The sequence below is a fragment of the Coregonus lavaretus genome (genome assembly GCF_964263955.1).
Source record: "Coregonus lavaretus genome assembly, chromosome: 27".
Classification (NCBI taxonomy): Eukaryota; Metazoa; Chordata; class Actinopteri; order Salmoniformes; family Salmonidae; genus Coregonus; species Coregonus lavaretus.
In genome coordinates, this window is record NC_140014.1 from 30,869,199 (window position 1) to 30,892,464 (window position 23,266).

Sequence of the window (23,266 nt, forward strand, 5' to 3'; positions counted from 1 at the left end):
AGGAAAACATTGAGAAAAAGAAAACCAACACACCTGTCCACTTATACAGTACATAGTCCCATTGTTATAGTTGTGGCAAGAGAAAAGCATTGGTGCCTTCCTCTGCATAACAGTTGTCCTCTTGCCAGGAGCACCAACAGGAATTCAGCTGTCCCTGACACAGGATGTGGGATCAAGAGGAACAAGAGCGATTTCACAAAAAGCCTTTCTATTATAAGGAAATAACATTTCCTGCATATGAGACAATACAAAAAAATAACGATCAGACTTGTTACTGGGACTCTTATTAAATTGATATTTTTTCAAGACAAATTCAAGCTTTCTTTTCAGTGACATTGATATTGCCTTTGTTTTAAGGCACAAAAAAACCCTGTACATAGTTATGTTGTGTAAAATAAAAAATATGAAATAAGTATATTTCAATGGTCTTGTGTTGGTAAATACATTGATAATCTCTTCATCACAGACAGGCATATTCTCAGGCTAGCCCTACCATACACTATATATAAAAAAGTATGTGGACACCAAATTAGTGGATTTGGCTATTTCAGCCACACCCGTTGCTGACAGGTGTATAAAATCGAGCACACAGCCATGCAATCTCCATAGACAAACATTGGCAGTAGAATGGCCTGACTGAAGAGCTCAGTGACTTTCAACGTCGCCCCATCATAGGATGCCACCTTTCCAACAAGTCAGTTCGTCAAATTTCTGCCCTGCTAGAGCTGCCCCGGTCAACTGTAAGTGCTCTTATTGTGAGGTGGAAACGTCTAGGAGCAACAACGGCTCAGCCGCAAAGTGGTAGGCCACACAAGTTCACAGAAATGGACTGCCGAGTGCTGAAGCACGTAGCGCGCAAAAATAACCGGTCTTCGGTTGCAACACTCAGTAGAGTTCCAAACTGCCTCTCGAAGCAACGTCAGCAGAATAACTGTTTGTTGGGAGTTTCATGAAATGGGCTTCCATGGGCGAGCAACCGGACACAAGCCTAATATCACCATGTGCAATGCCAAGCGTCGGCTGGAGTGGTGTAAAGCTTGCCGCCATTGGACTCTGGAGCAGTGGAAACGCGTTCTCTGGAGCGATGAGTCACGCTTCACCATCTGGCAGTCTGACGGACGCTACCTGCCCCAATGCCTAGTGCCAACTGTAAAGTTTGGTGGAGGACAAATAATGGTCTGGGGCTGTTTTTCATGGTTCGGGCTAGGCCCCTTAGTTCCAGTGAAGGGAAATCTTAATGCTACAGCATACAATGACATTCTAGACGATTCTGTGCTTCCAACTTTGTGGCAACAGTTCGTTATAGAGGCTCTTATAGAAGCAAATGAGGAGGGACCAACTCCATATTAGTGCCCATTGTTTTGGATTGAGATGTTCGTGTAGTGTACCTAAGAAACCCTCTCTAACGTTCAGTGTAACGTCATCCATTAGTCCTCAAACGTTTTTGGGTTCCCATAGCTTGTCAAATGTTCCTCTGACCTACCCTTTAAACCAAGCAAATGTTTCCAGACGCTATTGTAGGCTTTCGCTGGCGGGACCCACCATTTGGGGAAACACTGACAGAATCCATATGGAATTATCCATACCAAGATAAGAAAATTGCAGACGTATAGTAATAACATGCTACTATAGTAGGCCTACTTATATGCCATGTCCTGTACCAGTAGAGAGGGATTGACATGTTTTAGTATAATTCAAGAAGGGGTTTATCATTTCTTCCACACGAAACCCCGATATCTTAACCTGGGCCAAAGGTACAATGCTGCTGAACTAATACTGTGGTCAGTGACCTACAATAGGATGAACAGGATCAACTTTAATGTCCCAGAGGGGAAAATGGTTTTACATGCTGACCACACCGCAAGCGTTACGTGCGCGAGCGTTGCAAAATAAATGTACACATACATGTTATTCAATCATTGCACCCACACTGCTCACACGCGTCAACGAGCGTCTGCGTAGCCAGGCGCTAAAACTGTCACGATCGTTTAAGGATTCATGGAACCAAGGCGCAGCGTGATAAGCGTACATTTTATTAAGAACTTAACACACGACAAAACAACAAACAAACGATGCGTGAAGTCCTAGGTTACATAAAACAAACCTTTACGGAACAAGATCCCACACCGACTAGTGCCAAACAGGCTGCCTAAGTATGGTCCCCAATCAGAGACAACGAGATACAGCTGCCTCTGATTGGGAACCACCCTGGCCAACATAGATCTACACGATCTAGAAAACACAACATAGAAAATATGACATAGAAACTCCACACCCTGGCTCAACATTTAAGAGTCCCCAGAGCCAGGGCGTGACAGTACCCCCCCCCAAAGGCGCGGACTGCGACCGCGCCACACAAACACAACAGGGTAGGGGCCGGGTGGGCATTCCGCCTCGGAGGTGGATCCGGCTCCGGGCGTGACCACCACTTTCTCTCCACCTCCCCGTTGCGCCCCTGGTCTGGTCTGGCACTGCTGACTGGAGCTGGACCCGACAACGGTGGATCGATCTGTACAGGCTCCGGACTGGAGCCGCTGGCTGGAGCTGGACTGGGCACCGGTGGAGCGGATTGCTCTGGCTCCGGAGTGGATCCGCTGACAGGAGTTGGACCGGACCCCGGTGGAGCGGATTGCTCTGGCTCCGGAGTGGAGCAGCTGACCGATGCCGGACCAGGCACCGGTGGGACAGGCACGGGCCGTGCCGGACTGGACACACGCACCACTGGCTTGGTGCGGGGAGCAGGAGCGGCCCGGACCGGGCTGACGACGCGCACCACTAGCTTGGAGCGGGGAGCAGGAGCGGGCCGGACCGGGCTGACGACGCGCACCACTGGCTTGGTGCGGGGAGCAGGAACGGGCCGCACCGGGCTGACGACGCGCATCACTGGCTTGGTGCGGGGAGCAGGAACGGGCCGCACCGGGCTGACGACGCGCACCACTGGCTTGGTGCGGGGAGCAGGAACGGGCCGGACCGGGCTGACGACGCGCACCACTGGCTTGGTGCGGGGAGCAGGAACGGGCCGGACCGGGCTGACGACGCGCACCACTGGTTTGGTGCGGGGAGCAGGAACGGGCCGGACCGGGCTGACGACGCGCACCACTGGTTTGGTGCGGGGAGCAGGAACGGGCCGGACCGGGCTGGCGACGCGCACCACTGGCTTGGCGCGAGGGACAGGAACAGGCCGGACCGGGCTGGCAACGCGCACCACTGGCTTGGTGCGAGGGACAGGAACAGGCCGGGCTGGACTGGGAACACGCACCACTGGCTTGGTGCGGGGAACAGGAACAGGCCGGACCGGGCTGGCGGCGCGCACCACTGGCTTGGTGCGAGGTACAGGAACAGGCCGGACCGGCTGGCGACGCGCACCACTGGCTTGGTGCGGGTAGCAGGAACAGGCCGGACCGGACTGGGAACACGCACCACTGGCTTGGTGCGGGGAGCCGGAACGGGCCGGGCCGGACTGTGGAGGCGGACTGGAGGTCTGGAGCGAAGAGCTGACACAACCCGTCCTGGCTGAATGCCTACTTCCACACAATACGTGTGAGGCATCAGCACAGGACGTACGGGGCTGTGCACTCGTACTGGCGCTACAGCACGTGGCACTGGCGCAGGATATACGGGACCGAGGAGGCGTACTGGAGACCACGAGCGTTGAGCCGGCACACCCCGTCCTGGCTGAATGCCCATCTTTGCACGACACGTGCGTGGTGCTAGCACAGGACGTACAGGCCTGTGCCGGAACACTCGCGGCACAGTACGTGGCTCCGCATAACACGGAGCCTGCCCAGTCACACACTTCCTAGCCTGAGTACGGGGAGTTGGCTCTGCTCTAACCCTAGGCTCCGCCAACCACCCTTTTAGCCCTCCCAAAAAAATGTATTGGGGCTGTCTCTCGGGCATCCTCCTCGGCCGGTACCCTCTGCGTTGCCGCTGCTCCTCTCTATAGCGCTCCTCCACAGTCTCCTCCCAAGGACGGCGATCCATTCCGGCCTGAATCTCCTCCCAAGTCCAGGATCCCTTCCCGTCCAGGATCTCCTCCCAGGTCCAGGCTGTCTGTTCCTGGACACGCTGCTTGGTCCTCTTTTGGTGGGATCTTCTTTCACGATCGTTTATGGAAGATACGGACCAAGGCGCAGCGTGATAAGCGTACATTTTATTTAGTACTGAACACGAACAAAAACAACAAACAAACGATACGTGAAGTCCTAGGTTACACAAAACAAACCTTTACGGAACAAGATCCCACACCGACTAGTGCCAAACAGGCTGCCTAAGTATTGTCCCCAATCAGAGACAACGAGATACAGCTGCCTCTGATTGGGAACCACCCTGGCCAACATAGATCTACACGATCTAGAAAACACAACATAGAAAATATGACATAGAAACTCCACACCCTGGCTCAACATTTAAGAGTCCCCAGAGCCAGGGCGTTTCTTCTATTTGTCACGCTTGACATGCTGCAAGTCCCGCCTCTCCCATCTCTTCATTGGTTTTTAGGAGCATATACCCACGTGGGTGATTGAAAGATTAACTGAGGTCCACACTACAGTACAGTTGATGGTGGTAATGCACCTTAAAGTTGGTTGCCAACCAACATATAAAGTCCAAAGAAGAAGAAGAAGTCTGAAGGAGAAGAGATTACCAGAAACAGACTCAGTTTACCATTTTATCTGTGGATTAATTGTCGGAGTAGAGGACCTGGTGCATTTCATGTAAAATAACAACCCAATGTTTATATCCCAGGACAAATTAGCTAGCAACAGCAAGCTAGCTAGCTAAATTGCCATAAATGTTTAATGCTTTTCGACCTGTTCCGAAATTAATATAGTTGGTTCAGAGTTCGTTTTGATATTTCAACCTGCGTGTCCTGATCGCGTTTGGTGTGGGTGGACAAAATGAACATGCGCGCGATGGCGCACGTGGACCAGTCAGCATGTTAGACACACAGCACTGCTGTATACAAAATAGACACTGTACATTACACACTCAACATAATAAAGTACATTGCTGGTTACCCATGTCATACACATTGGTGGTAGATGGAATGAAATGAGATCTTCTGTTAGAGATCTTCTGTTAAATCTGACAATTCATCTTGATGGTTGTAAAGTCGTCTCAAATAAAACTGTGAAGGACCTAGGCGTTACTCTTGACCCTGATCTCTCTTTTGACGAACATATCAAGACTGTTTCAAGGACAGCTTTTTTCCATCTACGTAACATTGCAAAAATCAGAAATTTTCTGTCCAAAAATGATGCAGAAAAATTAATCCATGCATTTGTTACTTCTAGATTAGACTACTGCAATGCTCTATTTTCCGGCTACCCGGATAAAGCACTAAATAAACTTCAGTTAGTGCTAAATACGGCTGCTAGAATCCTGACTAGAACCAAGAAATTTGATCATATTACTCCAGTGCTAGCTTCCCTACACTGGCTTCCTGTTAAGGCAAGGGCTGATTTCAAGGTTTTACTGTTAACCTATAAAGCGTTACATGGGCTTGCTCCTACCTATCTTTCCGAGTTGGTCCTGCCGTACATACCAATACGTACGCTACGGTCACAAGACGCAGGCCTCCTAATTGTCCCTAGAATTTCTAAGCAAACAGCGGGAGGCAGGGCTTTCTCCTATAGATCTCCATTTTTATGGAACAGTCTGCCTACCCATGTGAGAGACGCAGACTCGGTCTCAACCTTTAAGTCTTTACTGAAGACTTATCTCTTCAGTAGGTCATATGATTGAGTGTAGTCTGGCCCAGGAGTGTGAAGGTGAACGGAAAGGCTGGAGCAACGAACAGCCCTTGCTGTCTCTGCCAGGCCGGTTCCCCTCTCCACTGGGGTTCTCTGCCTCTAACCCTGTTGCAGGGGCTGAGTCACTGGCCTGCTGGTGCTCTTTCATGCCGTCCCTGGGAGGGGTGCGTCACTTGAGTGGGTTGAGTTACTGACGTGATCTTCCTGTCTGGGTTGGCGCCCCCCCCCCCCTTGGTTTGTGCTGTGGTGGAGACCTCTGTGGGCTATACTCGGCCTTGTCTCAGGATTGTAAGTTGGTGGTTGGGGATATCCCTCTAGTGGTGCGGGGGCTGTGCTTTGGCGGAGTGGGTGGGGTTATATCCTTCCTGTTTGGCCCTGTCCGGGGGTTTCTTCGGATGGGGCCACAGTGTCTCCGGACCGCTCCTGTCTCAGCCTCCAGTATTTATGCTGCAGTAGTTTATGTGTCGGGGGGCTGGGGTTAGTTGGTTATACCTGGAGTACTTCTCCTGTCTTATCCAGTGTCCTGTGTGAATTTAAGTATGCTCTCTCTAATTCTCTCGTTCTCTCTTTCTCTCTGAGAACCTGAGCCCTAGGACCATACGTCAGGACTACCGGGCATGATGACACCCTGCTGCCCCCAGTCCGCCTGGCCTTGCTGCTATTCCAGTTTCAACTGTTCTGCCTGCGGCTACGAAACCCCTACCTGTCCCAGACCTGCTGTTTTCAACTCTAAATGATCGGCTATGAAAAGCCAACTGAGAGACCTGAGCCCTAGGACCATACGTCGGGACTACCGGCCGTGGTGACTCCTTGCTATCCCCAGTCCGCCTGGCCTTGCTGCTATTCCAGTTTAAACTGTTCTGCCTGCGGTTATGGAACCCCTACCTGTCCCAGACCTGCTGTTTTAAACTCTAATGATCGGCTATGAAAAGCCAACTGAGATTTATTCCTGATTATTATTTGACCATGCTTGTCACTTATGAACATTTTTGAACATCTTGGCATGGTTCTGTTATAATCTCCACCCGGCACAGCCAGAAGAGGACTGGCCACCCCTCATAGCCTGGTTCCTCTCTAGGTTTCTTCCTAGGTTTTGCCTTTCTAGGGAGTTTTTCCTAGCCACCGTGCTTCTACACCTGCATTACTAGCTGTTTGGGGTTTTAGGCTGGGTTTCTGTACAGCACTTCGAGATATTAGCTGATGTAAGAAGGGCTATATAAAATAAAATTGATTGATTGATTGAGTAGTAAAATGACGTTATTACAACCATTTATACAAGGGGTGGTTCTAATCTTGAATGCTGATTGGTTAAAACTGCATTCCAAACGGTGTCTATTCCACAAGTTACCACCGGCTAAATCTATGACATTAAAATGCCTATTTACTCAGCCCAGCCAAGCAATTTATAAACTTGATCTCCACTATGAAAATCATCTAGACATTATCTCACATTTATTTTAGACTAACATTTCGTTTTCAACAACAGAGATTTGTATAAACCTTGCTGTGTGACTCGCCAACATTTGCAACGTTATTTCAATATTCAAATTCGATCTCCAGCTGTCCCATAGTAATGAACGTGTCAAGACTCGGGACGAGACGGACAGACAGGCAGCGTTTCTCAGCCAGTCGAAATCATGAATCAACTGGCATCATTTTTATGGATATACAAGGAAATGTCAATTGAAAAAAGGTAAAACGAAACAAAGTGCAGCTAGTTTGCAGTCTTTCCAGCTTCAGTTTGAAGTAATTGTGTTAGCTGTGTTGTTGGCTAGCTCCTGTCCTGACGAGTGAGCACATTTTCTATGCCAGGCAAAATTACGCCTCATTAGCTCATTGTTATGGACAGGGTTGGGGAGTAACGGATGAGGGATGTAAGGGATTACAAAGAAACCGGTAACTGTAATTCGTTACGTTACCAGCAAAAATATTGTAATCAGATTACAGATACTTTTGAAAAACTAGATGATTACATAAATGATTACTTTTAAATTCAGAAATGATGTTTGCGAGAAAAAAATCTTTGACATTCAAATCATCATTGAAAAAAGCGGCAAGTTTAAATTTGTTCCACCTGAGCGAGTCTGACCACAAGTCAGAGACAACTATGACGACACACCAAATGTGTTTGATGGATCGCGGGAAAAGAGCAGGAATAGGCTTTTGTAGGCTACAGTCCAAGCTATGTCTTCCAATGGTGCGATTGCTGTCGGCATCCAAAGATTATCCATCTTGAATAAACGCTTGGAGGTAAAGGTGACAGCAGTGGTGTAGTCTACGGCGATACGGATATCACTTATTATTGATATCTATATAGCGCATTGATGTGAATCACACTATTTCTCTCTCATTTAGCTATTTGCACCTTACGGATTGTGGTTGTTGTGGATGGCTGTTCACAAATCTAAATGTGTATTTGAACCAAATAATGGTTGTATTCAAGAAGTTTAAGCTGCCTATCTATTATTGTTTTTGAAACCAGTGGACAGCCAGTGAAAAATGTGCTCTTTCAACAGCTGCATAGTGCGGATCCCAGCCTATGGAATAAAAGTGGGTTTTTATTGCTCAATCTAATTCCATAGGCCTAATGGACACTCATACACTTTTGATAGACTTAAGGGGCAATCTGTAGTTGCTACATAAATTTTTGGACTTATAAATTATATATATACATATACAGTACCAGTCAAATGTTTGAACACGCCTTCTCATTCAAGGGTTTTTCTTTATTTGTACTATTTTCTACATTGTATGGGCCCCGTGTAGCTCAGTTGGTAGAGCATGGCGCTTGCAACGCCAGGGTTGTGGGTTGGATTCCCACGGGGGGGGGGGCAGTATATATAAAAAAAAGGAAAACAAATGTATGCACTCACTAACTGTAAGTCGCTCTGGATAAGAGCGTCTGCTAAATGACTAAAATGTAAAATAGTGAAGACATCAAAACTACGAAATAACACATATGGACTCATGTAGTAACCAAAAAAGTGTTAAACAAATCAAAATATATTGTATATTTTATATTCTTCAAATAGCCACCCTTTGCCTTGATGACAGCTTTGCACACTCTTGGCATTCTCTCAGCCAGCTTCACCTGGAATGCTTTTCCAACAGTCTTCAGGTAACTAGTAACTGTAATGGATTACATTGATAAAGAAACTACCCAACACTGAATGGATGTATCTAAGTTAGCCGTGGTTGGCTAGCTAGCAAGGGATAATAACGTTGCCAGCCAGTATGGCAATGGAACATTTAGAACGAACAACTGGGTTGTGTCCATAGATACAGAACAAAAAGACTGAATGATTGGGTCGCGTCTCTGGCAACCGAACCGATAGAACGAACGACCAGTCGGCTTGGGTAGCAACCCTAGATTTGTGTCGGGACTATATATTGTGGAAGGATGAAGTAGTATGTATAAATTCATCAAAATAACGTTTTTAATGAAGATATGTCAATCATTATTTGAATATATTGGTAACCTGTTGTATAAAAGTGATAATGCCCTTGAAGCCGGTGTTTGGAAGATATATTGGCAAGGTTTGCCGGCCTTCGACTTCGTCTCAGGACTAACAACACTCGTTCCAATGTATCCTCCAAACAATGGCTTCTCGGGCATTATCACTAAAATATTAACCGACAGGTTGTAATGATGTCATTTCAACCAGCTTTGCCAGCTGGGATGAGTATGCTGTCAGGATTCTTACACGCTCCCATTTGTCTTAATCCAGTAGGTTTCTGGCTTTAGTCGTCGCTCTCTCACATCAAAGCACTAGTGTATGACTAGTTGACTCATAAAGACTTGAAAGTTGAGTCACCTTTGGGTACATTTTATGGACAACAGTTGAAGTCGGAAGTTTACATACACTTAGGTTGGAGTCATTAAAACTCGTTTTTCAACCACTCCACAAATTTCTTGTTAACAAACTATAGTTTTGGCAAGTCGGTTAGGACATCTACGTTGTGCATGACACAAGTAATTTTTCCAACAATTGTTTACAGACAGATTATTTCACTTATAATTCACTGTATCACAATTCCAGTGGGTCAGAAGTTTACATACACTTAGTTGACTGTGCCTTTAAACATTTACATTTACATTTTATTACATTTTAGTCATTTAGCAGACGCTCTTATCCAGAGCGACTTACAGTTAGTGCATACATTATATTAAAAAAAAATAATCATACCCCCTGCGGGAATCGAACCCACAACCCTGGCGTTGCAAACGCCATGCTCTACCAACTGAGCTACATCCCTGCCGGCCATTCCCTCCCCTACCCTGGACGAATTGCGCGCCGCCCCATGGGTCTCCCGGTCGCGGCCAGCTACGACAGAGCCTGGATTCGAACCAGGATCTCTAGTGGCACAGCTAGCACTGCAATGCAGTGCCTTAGACCACTGCGCCACTCGGGAGTCAACAGCTTGGAAAATTCCAGAAAATTACAGTGGGGAAAAAAAGTATTTAGTCAGCCACCAATTGTGCAAGTTCTCCCCCTTAAAAAGATGAGAGAGGCCTGTAACTTTCATCATAGGTACACGTCAACTATGACAGACAAAATGAGAAAAAAAAATACAGAAAATCACATTGTAGGATTTTTAATGAATTTATTTGCAAATTATGGTGGAAAATAAGTATTTGGTCAATAACAAAAGTTTCTCAATACTTTGTTATACACCCTTTGTTGGCAATGACACAGGTCAAACGTTTTCTATAAGTCTTCACAAGGTTTTCACACACTGTTGCTGGTATTTTAGCCCATTCCTCCATGCAGATCTCCTCTAGAGCAGTGATGTTTTGGGGCTGTCGCTGGGGCGACACGGATTTTCAACTCCCTCCAAAGATTTTCTATGGGGTTGAGATCTGGAGACTGGCTAGGCCACTCCAGGACCTTGAAATGCTTCTTACGAAGCCACTCCTTTGTTGCCCGGGCGGTGTGTTTGGGATCATTGTCATGCTGAAAGACCCAGCCACGTTTCATCTGCAATGCCCTTGCTGATGGAAGGAGGTTTTCACTCAAAATCTCACGATACATGGCCCAATTCATTCTTTCCTTTACACGGATCAGTCGTCCTGGTCCCTTTGCAGAAAAACAGCCCCAAAGCATGATGTTTCCACCCCCATGCTTCACAGTAGGTATGGTGTTCTTTGGATGCAACTCAGCATTGTTTGTCCTCCAAACACGACGAGTTGAGTTTTTACCAAAAAGTTATGTTTTGGTTTCATCTGACCATATGACATTCTCCCAATCCTCTTCTGTATTATCCCAAATGCACTCTAGCAAACTTCAGACGGGCCTGGACATGTACTGGTTTAAGCAGGGGGACACGTCTGGCACTGCAGGATTTGAGTCCCTGGCGGCGTAGTGTGTTACTGATGGTAGGCTTTGTTACTTTGGTACCAGCTCTCTGCAGGTCATTCACTAGGTCCCCCCGTGTGGTTCTGGGATTTTTGCTCACCGTTCATGTGATCATTTTGACCCTACGGGGTGAGATCTTGCGTGGAGCCCCAGATCGAGGGTGATTATCAGTGGTCTTGTATGTCTTCTATTTCCTAATAATTGCTCCCACAGTTGATTTCTTCAAACCAAGCTGCTTACCTATTGCAGATTCAGACTTTCCAGCCTGGTGCAGGTCTACAATTTTGTTTCTGGTGTCCTTTGACAGCTCTTTGGACTTGGCCATAGTGAAGTTTGGAGTGTGACTGTTTGAGGTTGTGGACAGGTGTATTTTATACTGATAACAAGTTCAAACAACGAGTGGAGGACAGAGGAGCCTCTTAAAGAAGAAGTTACAGGTCTGTGAGAGCCAGAACTCTTGCTTGTTTGTAGGTGATCAAATACTTATTTTCCACCATGATTTGCAAATAAATTCATTAAAAATCCTACAATGTGATTTTCTGGATTTGTTTTTCTCAATTTGTCTGTCATAGTTGACATGATATGATGAAAATTACAGGCCTCTCTCATCAACTTGCACAATTGGTGGCTGACTAAATACTTTTTTCCCCCACTGTATGTCATGGCTTTAGAAGCTTCTGATAGGCTAATTGACATAATTTGAGTCAATTGGAGGTGTACCTGTGGATGTATTTCAAGGCCTACCTTCAAACTCAGTGCCTCTTTGCTTGACATCATGGGAACATTTAAAGAAATCAGCCAAGACCTCAGAAAAAGAAATTGTAGACCTCCACAAGTCTGGTTCGTCCTTGGGAGCAATTTCCAAACGCCTGAAGGTACCACATTCATCTGTACAAACAATAGTACTCAAGTATAAACACCCTGGGACCACACAGCCGTCATACCGCTCAGGAAGGAGACGCGTTCTGTCTCCTAGATATGAACGTACTTTGGTGCGAAAAGTGCAAATGAATCCCAGAACAACAGCAAAGGACCTTGTGAAGATGCTGGAGGAAACAGGTACAAAAGTATCTATATCCACAGTAAAACGAGTCCTATATCGACATAACCTGAAAGGCTGCTCAGCAAGGAAGAAGCCACTGCTCCAAAACTGCCATAAAAAAGCAAGACTACGGTTTGCAACTGCACATGGGGACAAAGATCGTACCTTTTGGAGAAATGTCCTCTGGTCTGATGAAACAAAAAATAGAACTGTTTGGCCATAATGACCATCATTATGTTTGGAGGAAAAAGATGGAGCTTGCAAGCCGAAGAAACACCTTCCCAACCGTGAAGCACGGGGGTGGCAGCATCATGCTGTGGCGGTGCTTTGCTGCAAGAGGTACTGGTGCACTTCACAAAATAGATGGCATCATGAGGAAGGAAAATTATGTGGATATATTGAAGCAACATCTCAGTCAGGAAGTTAAAGCTTGGTCGCAAATGGGTCTTCCAAATGGACAGTGACCCCAAGCATACTTCCAAAGTTGTGGCAAAATGGCTTAAGGACAACAAAGTCAAGGTATTGGAGTGGCCATCACAAAGCCCTGACCTCAATCCTATAGAAAATGTGTGGGCAGAACTGAAAAAGCGTGTGCGAGCAAGGAGGCCTACAAACCTGACTCAGTTACACCAGCTCTGTCAGGAGGAATGGGCCAAAATTCACCCAACTTATTGTGAGAAGCTTGTGGAAGGCTACCCGAAACGTTTGACCCAAGTTAAACAATTTATAGGCAATGCTACCAAATACTAATTGAGTATATGTAAACTTCTGACCTGGGAATGTGATTAAAGAAATAAAAGCTGAAATAAATCATTCTCTCTACTATTATTCTGACATTTCACATTCTTAAAATAAAGTGGTGATCCTAACTGACCTAAAACAGTGAATTTTTACTAGGATTACATTTCAGGAATTGTGAAAATCTGAGTTTAAATGTATTTGGCTAAGGTGTATGTAAACTATCGACTTCAACTGTATTTGTCATTCTACTGCAATATAGCTCTATAATGCAACTGCAAACCATGTCTGTACATATCAGTATGCACAGAAGTGTGGCCATAATATATTGGAAACAACAGAGTTCCGTTTTTTTTGTCATATAACAAATACATGACGTAGGTTCGTAAGCCTCACTTGGCAACAAACTGACTTATTGTTTTCCCTTCTGACCTTTGACACCATGTATTAACAATGGATTATAGAATCTGATTAACCATATGGTATTTCTCTCTTTGTTCAGGTGCAACGTTGAAATAATTACAATATCTTAAAATATAATATCACAATCTCCAGGATGAATATCCAGATAATGCATATAGCACTATGTATATAGGGAGTATCACAACAAACTGTATATAATGACTACAGCGCTCTCTTTTTTGCATTCTCTCTATTTTCCCTCTCTTATTCCGTGAAGATTTTCTTTACTGGCATGAGTCCATTAGCCATCCGTGTGGAATGATTTAACATGGGACATCTGTCTTTGCACAAGAATGCACAATATTATACATCGGTGCTCCGGTGAATCAGCCAATGGTGACAATAACAGCCATGTTTCACAGCTTTACAGACCTTGCTCTGACATTTTTAAGCCCTAAACACTTAATTGTAAGTAGCTTTGTAAGGACTCCTCTTCCCTCATATGGCACTGTGAGACAGGACGGAGAATAGACACGTGAGACACCCCCTCCCGCTCTCCCACTCTCGGTGTGTGTTTCTCTCCCTCTCTCTCTATCTGTCTCTGTTTCTCTCTCTCTCTCTCTCTCTCTCTCTCTCTGTCTCTGTTTCTTTCTCTCTCTCTCTCTCTCTCTCTCTCTCTCTCTCTCTCTCTCTCTCTCTGTGTCTCTGTTTCTCTCCCTCTCTCTCTATCTGTCTCTCTGTCTCTGTTTCTCTCACTCTCTCTCTATCTGTCTCTATGTCTCTGTTTCTCTCCCTCTCGCTCTATCTGTCTCTCTGTCTCTTTCTCTCTCTCCACAGGCACATAGACCCGCACCTCCAGGGCTTGCAAACGTTTTCAGCATCAAAACAGAGCTGAGGGCGATGAGATTTTAACAAGCCACATCCTAATTAATCATTCCCTCCACTGTTTTTGTCCAGAAGGCCTTCTTAATGAGTGTGTGTCAGCTTGGGAGGAGGAGGGGTCAAAGGGGTAGGGAGGGTTAAGGGGGGGGGGGGGGGGGGGGGGGGGTAAATCTGCCAATGTGTTCCAAAGGGAAATAAACCACAGCATTCATTCATCTGACACAAACCAGGCATTCAGCCTTTGACTTCAGAACCCAGAGACTTGGACACAGGGCCTTTGAAGTGATGACACATTGGGAGAAAAACATTCAATTTTTTGGATTGAAATTATAAGTGGTGGTTAAAATGAAAGACATGGAAGGGATGATTAATTCAATCATTCCTACAGATGCATACCATTTGTCATTCCATTCGCTCAGGCTCAGGAGACTTTGTTGAGGATATGACTTCCCCTCTGAGTCACCTTTAGGTCCAGCCTTGAGTTAGTGTTTCATGACAGGAGGAATCACTAATCCCCAAACATACAACAGACTGTTGGACACTAATGCGTTTAGCCTGCAGGGGCTACACTGACTGGCTGATCTAGCTGTGTGTGTGTGTGTGTGTGTGTGTGTGTGTGTGGGTGTGTGTGTGGGTGTGTGTGTGGGTGTGTGTGTGTGTGTGTGTGTTTGTGTTGGGTGGCAGCTTTAATGAGGCAACTTGACTTGTAAGCAGACGGTAAACAACAGAACTTGGTAGGAAGGAACAATACTTGTCATCCCTTAGTGATACAAACCCACTGACCCTTTCTTCAGGACAGGTACAACGTTCTCTAACTGTAGAGTGTCTAGCATGGCATGTCATGTAAGGTGAGCATAATGACTTCTGATCTTTTGATCTTTGCCTTATTATTTCAACAGTGGAACACAGACTACTCTTAACACAAGGTGACACTCCATGAGGGGGCATCATCCTACTGACCGCTATCATGGATGGAGAAGCTAGGTCCCACCTACGTGCCAAATATTGTAAAACAAATCAACTCAAACTTTATTTGTCACATGCGCCGAATACAACAGACCTTACCGTGAAATGCAGTTCAAGAAAGAGTTTACCAAATAAAAGAAAATATTTACCAAATAAACTAAAGTTAAATATTATAAAAAAGTAACACAATAAAATAACAACAACGAGGCTATATACAGGGTCAACCGGTACCGAGTCAATGTGCGGGGTACAGGTTAGTCGAGGTAATTTGTACATGTAGGTAGGGGTAAAGTGACTATGCATAGATAATGTGTTCATTTCTTCAACATCAACTGAAGTAGCAAGTTTACTAGATAGCTACAGAAGTTGCCTTGGTAACCAAACAAACATGCTAGCTTAGCTAACCAAACCATCAGTCCTAGCTTGCTATTAGGAAAATCTAATTCAACAATGCCAATAATGTTTTCAATTCGACTTCTGCTTTCAAAAGCAGCTAAAACATAGAACATGTAAGAATGAACTTCATAGCCAGTGAATTATACCTTGCATTATAGGGAAATAATCCACGCTCTAGAATGCCCTTCAAGCCAATAAGAAACGAGTATTCAACAATGCCATGGTATAAATTGTTTTAAAAGCACAATGCTGACTATGTATGTATATGATAATGACAACAATATCTCTCAGAGAGAAAGGATACATCAAAGAACAATGACTATTTCTTCGTCCATGGTATTTATAGCAGCACAATTACAATGGTGTTAATAGTCCTCACATGGGGCACCTATTTTGTAGTGACATATCGTTACAACAGTAATAGTATATACAGATCATGGTTGCCTTAGAGTCTATTACAGAGGTGAGTTGTGTAAGGATATACTGTGTGGTTCCTGTAAATCCTCGGGGACCTTTAATTTCATGTTTACAATAGGCTAGCTAATAAAATCAGTTTGGATTATGTTAACTTGCTTGTCAGTCATCACTCATTACAAGTTGTGTTTATAGTGTCATTATAGCTGTCACATCCTAGTCACCTGGTCAGAAGAGAGAGAAGGGTCAGATATTGACACTGAACACCATACATCACTCCTGTAGGTCAACACTACTGTAACCCGAGGGCTCTCAGCCAGGTCATCTCTGTGACAGCTGCAATCAACCCTGAATAATGAATCACCATGGAGACACAGCGATATTGAACGGTAAGGAGGAACAGTTGGATAATTTGTTTCAATAACCGCCACAGAGTTTAGGTAAAACTTTACTTAACACTAAAACCGCTAAAGCAGTAATTTGGACTGCTCATGGATAAAATAAAATAAATTACTGCCATTTTTCAGTTCATGCCCCCCTCTGTCCTTGACTTTTCTGAAATAAGTCTATTTAACACACTGTATCTCAAACATAACTGCAGTTATAACCAGTTTTAGGAGGGCATGTCATTTTTTAAATGGTTTTCCCCAATTGCCCCTCCTTCTCCCAACAGTAGGGCCTACTCCCCTCCTTCTCCCGATAGTTGAAGGGGCCGTGCCCAGTTGATAATCACCCCGATAATTGCCTTGAAACTGAACCTAAACTATACCGAAACACATATAACAATAGATGAAATAAATGAAGTAAAGTATGATGGGGGAGAAAGGGGGAGAATATGTCAGTTGATGAGCAAGGGGAAGCAAACAATGTAATCCCCAATTGTGAATGAAGAACAGGGCGGGCCATTCTATTGTATTGATCTATTCTAATTATAATCTCAAAATGGTATGTACTCTATATTAGTCAACCGAATCCAAGCAGTCCCTACTCTGGTCTACTTTGAGTATTGTAAGAGTGTGCATCATTTACAATGGCAAGAATACCAAGACGAATGGATGCACATGCTGCATTAGCATTGCTACAAAATCTGAATGAAAATAACTCAGATTGTGGGGAAGAAATTAAGAAATGAATCATGACATCTCTGATGATTACTCTTCAGATTCTGAGCCTCAGCCTGAAACTAAACCTCAGAGGCCTAAGCGCAAAAAAGCCAGAACTGTGCACACTGAGCAGGTGCCCGCGCCACCACCAAATGAAATGGTGAGACAGGAGAGAGGAAGGGATGGCACCGTTTGGATAGAACAAGCCGGTTATCAGCACAAAATGTTATCACTGAGAGAACAGACCCTACATCTCAAGCAAAAAACAACATTAGCGACACATACACCAGCTTTCATTGTTTATATGACCTAGACATGCTCCAACTGCCATTGCACACCATGTAAGCACTAGCTGACAATAATTGACACATTTTTGCTGCTGTCATATCGACACTTATATTCATTATAATGCCATTATTGCTTTTGTGCAGATTTTCACTATTATCAAGCACACTTGGCGCTGATAATGATGTTTAGGCTATTGATGTTTTCATAATTTGACCACGCGTCTTGCTGACCGTTCGTCTTAGTGGTTGGTGTATTTTGGGGTATTTCTATTTATTTTGTCATTATAAAAAGAAGCTGTTACCACATTCCAAACACATGATTTCTGTTCCATAGTTGTAACAAAGGCACTCCACGAATAAAATGTATTACACACGTGAGTTGTTTTGTTTTTACATTTAGCCTACAGTAACATAAACTAATGAAAATGCTAATGTGTTATAAAAATAAATAAAAAATCTAATGTTACCTAAGACCTTCATAAACACAACCAAATTATTATTTTTGCCAAAGCATATATGAAATGTATTAATTACACTGTTAGAATATTGCAGTCAAAATGACTGCTCATAAGCTTGAAGGGGGGTCCCTCGAGGCCCAGAGGTTCTAGTGTTAAAGCCTGGCAGGTATAATGCTTGTTATAAGTAGGTATGAGCCTTTATAATGTAATATACTATGTTACGTCTCTTTATATATCAACATCACAGTTAACTTCAATCTTTAAGCCTCCCACTTCCTGTCCAAAGAACAATCTCCTAATTTCCTACCGAAATGTTAGACAATTTTGTCAGGATTGATGTCAGGCAGGGTTGTGCACAGACTTTTCAGGGGGCAGGTGCTTAAAATAAAATCGACTTCATAATTCACATCTCGAAATTCATAACATACTAACTGCCTCTGTAGCGAAAATTGTACGATTTTTTAGCATAGGCCTATTTATTTCTGCAACAACACTCTTCATAAATTGTAAGCAAGCTAGTTGCAGTGCCTCCTAAAGAAAATAAGAAAAGAGGGTTGCACCACAGGTCCCAAAACATTCTGGTCCCCGTATTTTTTCCTGATCTGGTAACTTAACCAGGTAAAACTCCAGACCTTACAGGGTAAGACGTTGTTAATCTGTTGTAAAAAGGTTTAATATGGGCTATGATGAGACCAGAGTTTTTCTAATCAGGTCACATGGTTTTAAAAAACTCCTGGAAAAACTCCTGGACTTGGGGAGGATTAAAACCCTGTCAAACTGCAGCAACCTTGTTCTTGTTCATATTCATTCTATTTTAAAGGACTAGGGGGTTTCCTAAACACAGACACAGAGAAAGCAACATGACTGGACAATAAAACTCACAGGGCTGAGCTTGCTTTCAGCAGGTTTGCATTGTGTAGTCTGCCCATTGCAACTGTAGGCCTAATTAAACATTAACTCACAGTCTATGTCAGCTATTGTGTTTATTGATTAATTCCAGTTAATAATGTATTATTGAAAAAGTCTAGGTAGTCTAGTAAGCCTAAATTTGAATATAAACCAAATTTGAGCTGTGCCCGGGCCCTTGCGACCTGTAATTTCGATTAATCTGATTGGTCAAGACACGCAAAGAACCTGCAGCAGCACTCTGATGTGAAAGACAAAGAAATTGTGCACTAGTTGACAAATCATGCCAATTAGGTATAAAAAAACAGCACTTTCCATAGCCACGGTAATTAGCACCCCCTGAAAAATATGAATAAAATATATACAGTTGAAGTTGGAAGTTTACATACACCTTAATCAAATACATTTAAACTCAGTTTTTCACAATTCCTGACATTTAATCCTAGTGAAAATTCACGTCTTAGGTCAGTTAGGATCACCGCTTTATTTTAAGAATGTGAAATATCAGAATAATAGTGGAGAGAATGATTTATTTCAGCTTTTATTTATTTCATCACATTCCTAGTGGGTCAGAAGATTACATACACTCAATTAGTATTTGGTAGCATTGCCTTTAAATTGTTTAACTTGGGTCAAACGTTTCGGGTAGCCTTCCACAAGCTTCCCACAATAAGTTGGGTGAATTTTGGCCCATTCCTCCTGACAGAGCTGGTGTAACTGACTCAGGTTTGTAGGCCTCCTTGTTCGCACACACTTGTTCAGTTCTGCCCACACATTTTCTATAGGATTGAGGTCAGGGCTTTGTGATGGCCACTCCAATACCTTGACTTTGTTGTCCTTAAGCCATTTTGCCACAACTTTGGAAGTATGTTTGGGGTCATTGTCCATTTGGAAGACCCATTTGCGACCAAGCTTTAACTTCCTGACTTTTGTCTTGAGATGTTGCTTCAATATATCCACATAATTTTCCTTCCTCATGATGCCATCTATTTTGTGAAGTGCACCAGTCCCTCCTGCAGCAAAGCACCCCCTCAGCATGATGCTGGCACCCCTGTGCTTCACGGTTGGGATGGGGTTCTTCGGCTTGCAAGCGACCCCCTTTTTCCTCCAAACATAACAATGGTCATTATGGCCAAACAGTTCTATTTTTGTTTCATCAGACCAGAGGACATTTCTCCAAAAAGTACGATCTTTGTCCCCATGTGCAGTTGCAAACCGTAGTCTGGCTTTTTTATGGCGGTTTTGGAGCAGTGGCTTCTTCCTTGCTGACGGCTTTTCAGGTTATGTCAATATAGGACTTGTTTTACTGTGAATATAGATACTTTTGTACCTGTTTCCTCCAGCATCTTCACAAGGTCCTTTGCTCTTGTTCTGGGATTGATTTGCACTTTTAGCACTAAAGTACGTTCATCTCTAGGAGACAGAACGCGTCTCCTTCCTGAGCGGTATGACGGCTGCGTGGTCCCATGGTGTTTATACTTGCGTACTATTGTTTGTACAGATGAACGTGGTACCTTCAGGCGTTTGGTAATTGCTCCCAAGGATGAACCAGACTTGTGGAGGTCTACAATTTCTTTTTCTGAGGTCATGGCTGATTTCTTTAGATTTTCCCATGATGTCAAGCAAAGAGGCACTGAGTTTGTAAACTTCTGACCCACTGGAATTGTGATACAGTGAATTATATGCGAAATCATCATTCTGTAAACAATTGTTGGAAAAATGACTTGTGTCATGCACAAAGTAAATGTAATAACCGACTTGCCAAAACTATAGTTTGTTAACAAGACATTTGTGGAGTGGTTGAAAAACGAGTTTTAATGACTCCAACCTAAGTGTATGTAAACTTCCGACTTCAACTGTATATATATACAGGTGCGGAAAAAATTAAGAGACTACTGCAAAATTATCAGTTTCTCTGGTTTTAGTATTTATAGGTATGTGTTTGGGTAAAAATAACATATTTGTTTTATTCTATAAACTACTGCCAACATTTCTCCCAAATTCCAAATAAGAATATTGTCATTTAGAGCATTTATTTGCAGAAAATGACAACTGGTCAAAATAACAAAAAAGATGCAGTGTTGTCAGACCTCGAATAATGCAAAGAAAATAAGTTCATGTTCATTTTTAAACAACACAATAGTAATGTTTTAACTTAGGAAGAGTTCAGAAATCAATATTTGGTGGAATAACCCTGATTTTCAATCACAGCTTTCATGCGTCTTGGCATGCTTATGATAGCCAGTGGGACAACCACTTTACAATTTATTAATAAAAAAAATAAAAAATTGGGGGTGGGTAAGGAGGGGTAGAAGGATTACTTTGTCCTATCCCAGGTATTCTTGCTTTGCACGACTTCAGCCCTGCCCCTAGGAGCCTGTTTCGAACCGTCCTCGCCGTGCACTTCACCCCAGCTGCCGTTTGACATTATTTTTGTAGGTCACTTGATGTCATCCTACGGTTGTTGAGTGACATTCGAATGAGTTGGCTGTCCTCCCGGTCAGTAGAGAGTCGTTTTCGCCCTCTGCGGGTCTGTAGCTTTGTTGTCCCCAATGTCTGCTGCTTGACCTTATTCTTATGACCCCCGCCTTCTTTGAAAATTTAAGGATGGAAGCAACCTGACACTCACTGTATCCCTCTGCCAGTAAAGCCAGAATTGAACCCTTCTTTTCCTCACTCAAAACTTTCCTTTTCAACTCTTTTGGCATGGTCAACAGTTATTTTTTGATTAATATTAATTTTGAGGTACAATTAGCACAGTTTTTGCCATTCAGCTGGTCCTATTGCAAGAGGATAGTGATGACCACAGCAGTGTTTTTTTTATACTTTTCCTCGTTAAATAAGATTTGGTTCATGTGATCACCTAATCAGTACCTAATTCAGTAGAATGAGGTGTGCCTGTGTTGGAATTTAACAGACACTGGAATGGAATGGCTGTCATACATGTAGAGATGCTGATTTAAGAAAAATGTGCAGTGGTCTCTTAATTTTTTCCACACCTGTATATATACATATATATTTAAAAATATATTTTTTTTCACAAAAGTAGTGCACTGGGCCTTTACTGGAGTTAGCGGACCGATATAGATGTCTGTAGTGCGGGCAAAAACACATTTTCAGCATCTCTGCTTTGGCAAAAAAGGTAGTTCTACATTAAGAACAGTATCTTGGCGGATTGTAAGAGTTGTTGCCCTGTCCCTTTCTCTGCGATTGTGATTCTAATGGAATCCAGAAAGAACAAAACCCTGTCCTTAAATATGTACGTTAAAAGGTGCAAAGTTATGGGCAAAGACACAAAACATCCACATCATATTAAATATTTTTCTTGATCAAATAACATGGAAAATCACCACTTTTTGTGCAGTATTAATTTACCATCCTACCACTTAATGTAAATGTACATAGGCTGGTCATCTAGGTTTGTACCCGTAGACTTTCCTTCACCATGAAGAAAAATTATTTAGAATACAGTAATTGGGTACATTGAGACATCAAATGGTTTGTGATGATGTGGTTCAGTTGGTAGAGCATGGCGCTTGCAGTGCTAGGTTTGTGGGTTTGATTCCCACGGGGGACCAGTATGAAAATGTATGCACTCACTACTGTAAGTTGCTCTGGATAAGAGTGTCTATTGAAAAGGAACAAATAGACCATTTCAGTTTACACATAGAAATAAGTTGTATTTCAAGAAACTGGAAAACATATATTAAGCAAGTATTTTTATATTCCACAAGTGTTATCAGATTAACTGATTTGTACAGATCATTATCAGACTCAAATACAAATGCTGGTAAACACAAATTTTTTATCACAAAAGTAGTGCACTGGGCCTTTACTAGTCCTTTATTAGCAGACTGAAATAGAAGTCAACACATTTTTGTTCTGCACCCCCACCACCAATGTTCACTCACTCAGGTCTGCTGAGCGCAAACTTGAACTTTGTGGAAATTCTGTCCAGCACGTGTTTACTGTGAACACTGAGGCTGAAACCGCGTTAAGTTACAGTTTTAACAGTGGCCAAGTAGGCTATTGTGGCTATTTGATCATAATGTAGGCCTACCATAAAGAAAAATTGAGAAAATGCATCCCATAACATTTTAACATGGAACTAGCTGTTCTATCATTCAGCCTACAGTAGCAGCCAATGTGTTGTGTTCATTGTAGGCCTACATTCCATGAGACTATTGAAAAAAACATGCAGGACTTGACATTAAACTGTTTATCCACTTGTCCTTCAGACAAGGACTGAAAATGTTGTTGTATTGTTTTACAAAATAAAATGCTCTTGTAGGAAGCAATAACTCACTAACCAGCAAAGGATATGAAAAAAATGTGCACACATGGCTACTTGCAGCTCTTGCTTTGATTTCAAAACAAGCGCATCTACTCATGACCACAGCTGTAAACACAGTCCAGTTCAAAGTAAATGGCACAGATCCATATATGGCAATGGTCTATTTGCATATAGGCCTACTTCAGCTCTGATTGTTTATGCTGCACCGGTCTGTGTAGAGTATGGACTGAGTCATACACAATAAAATTCTACTCTGATGCGTTCTGCC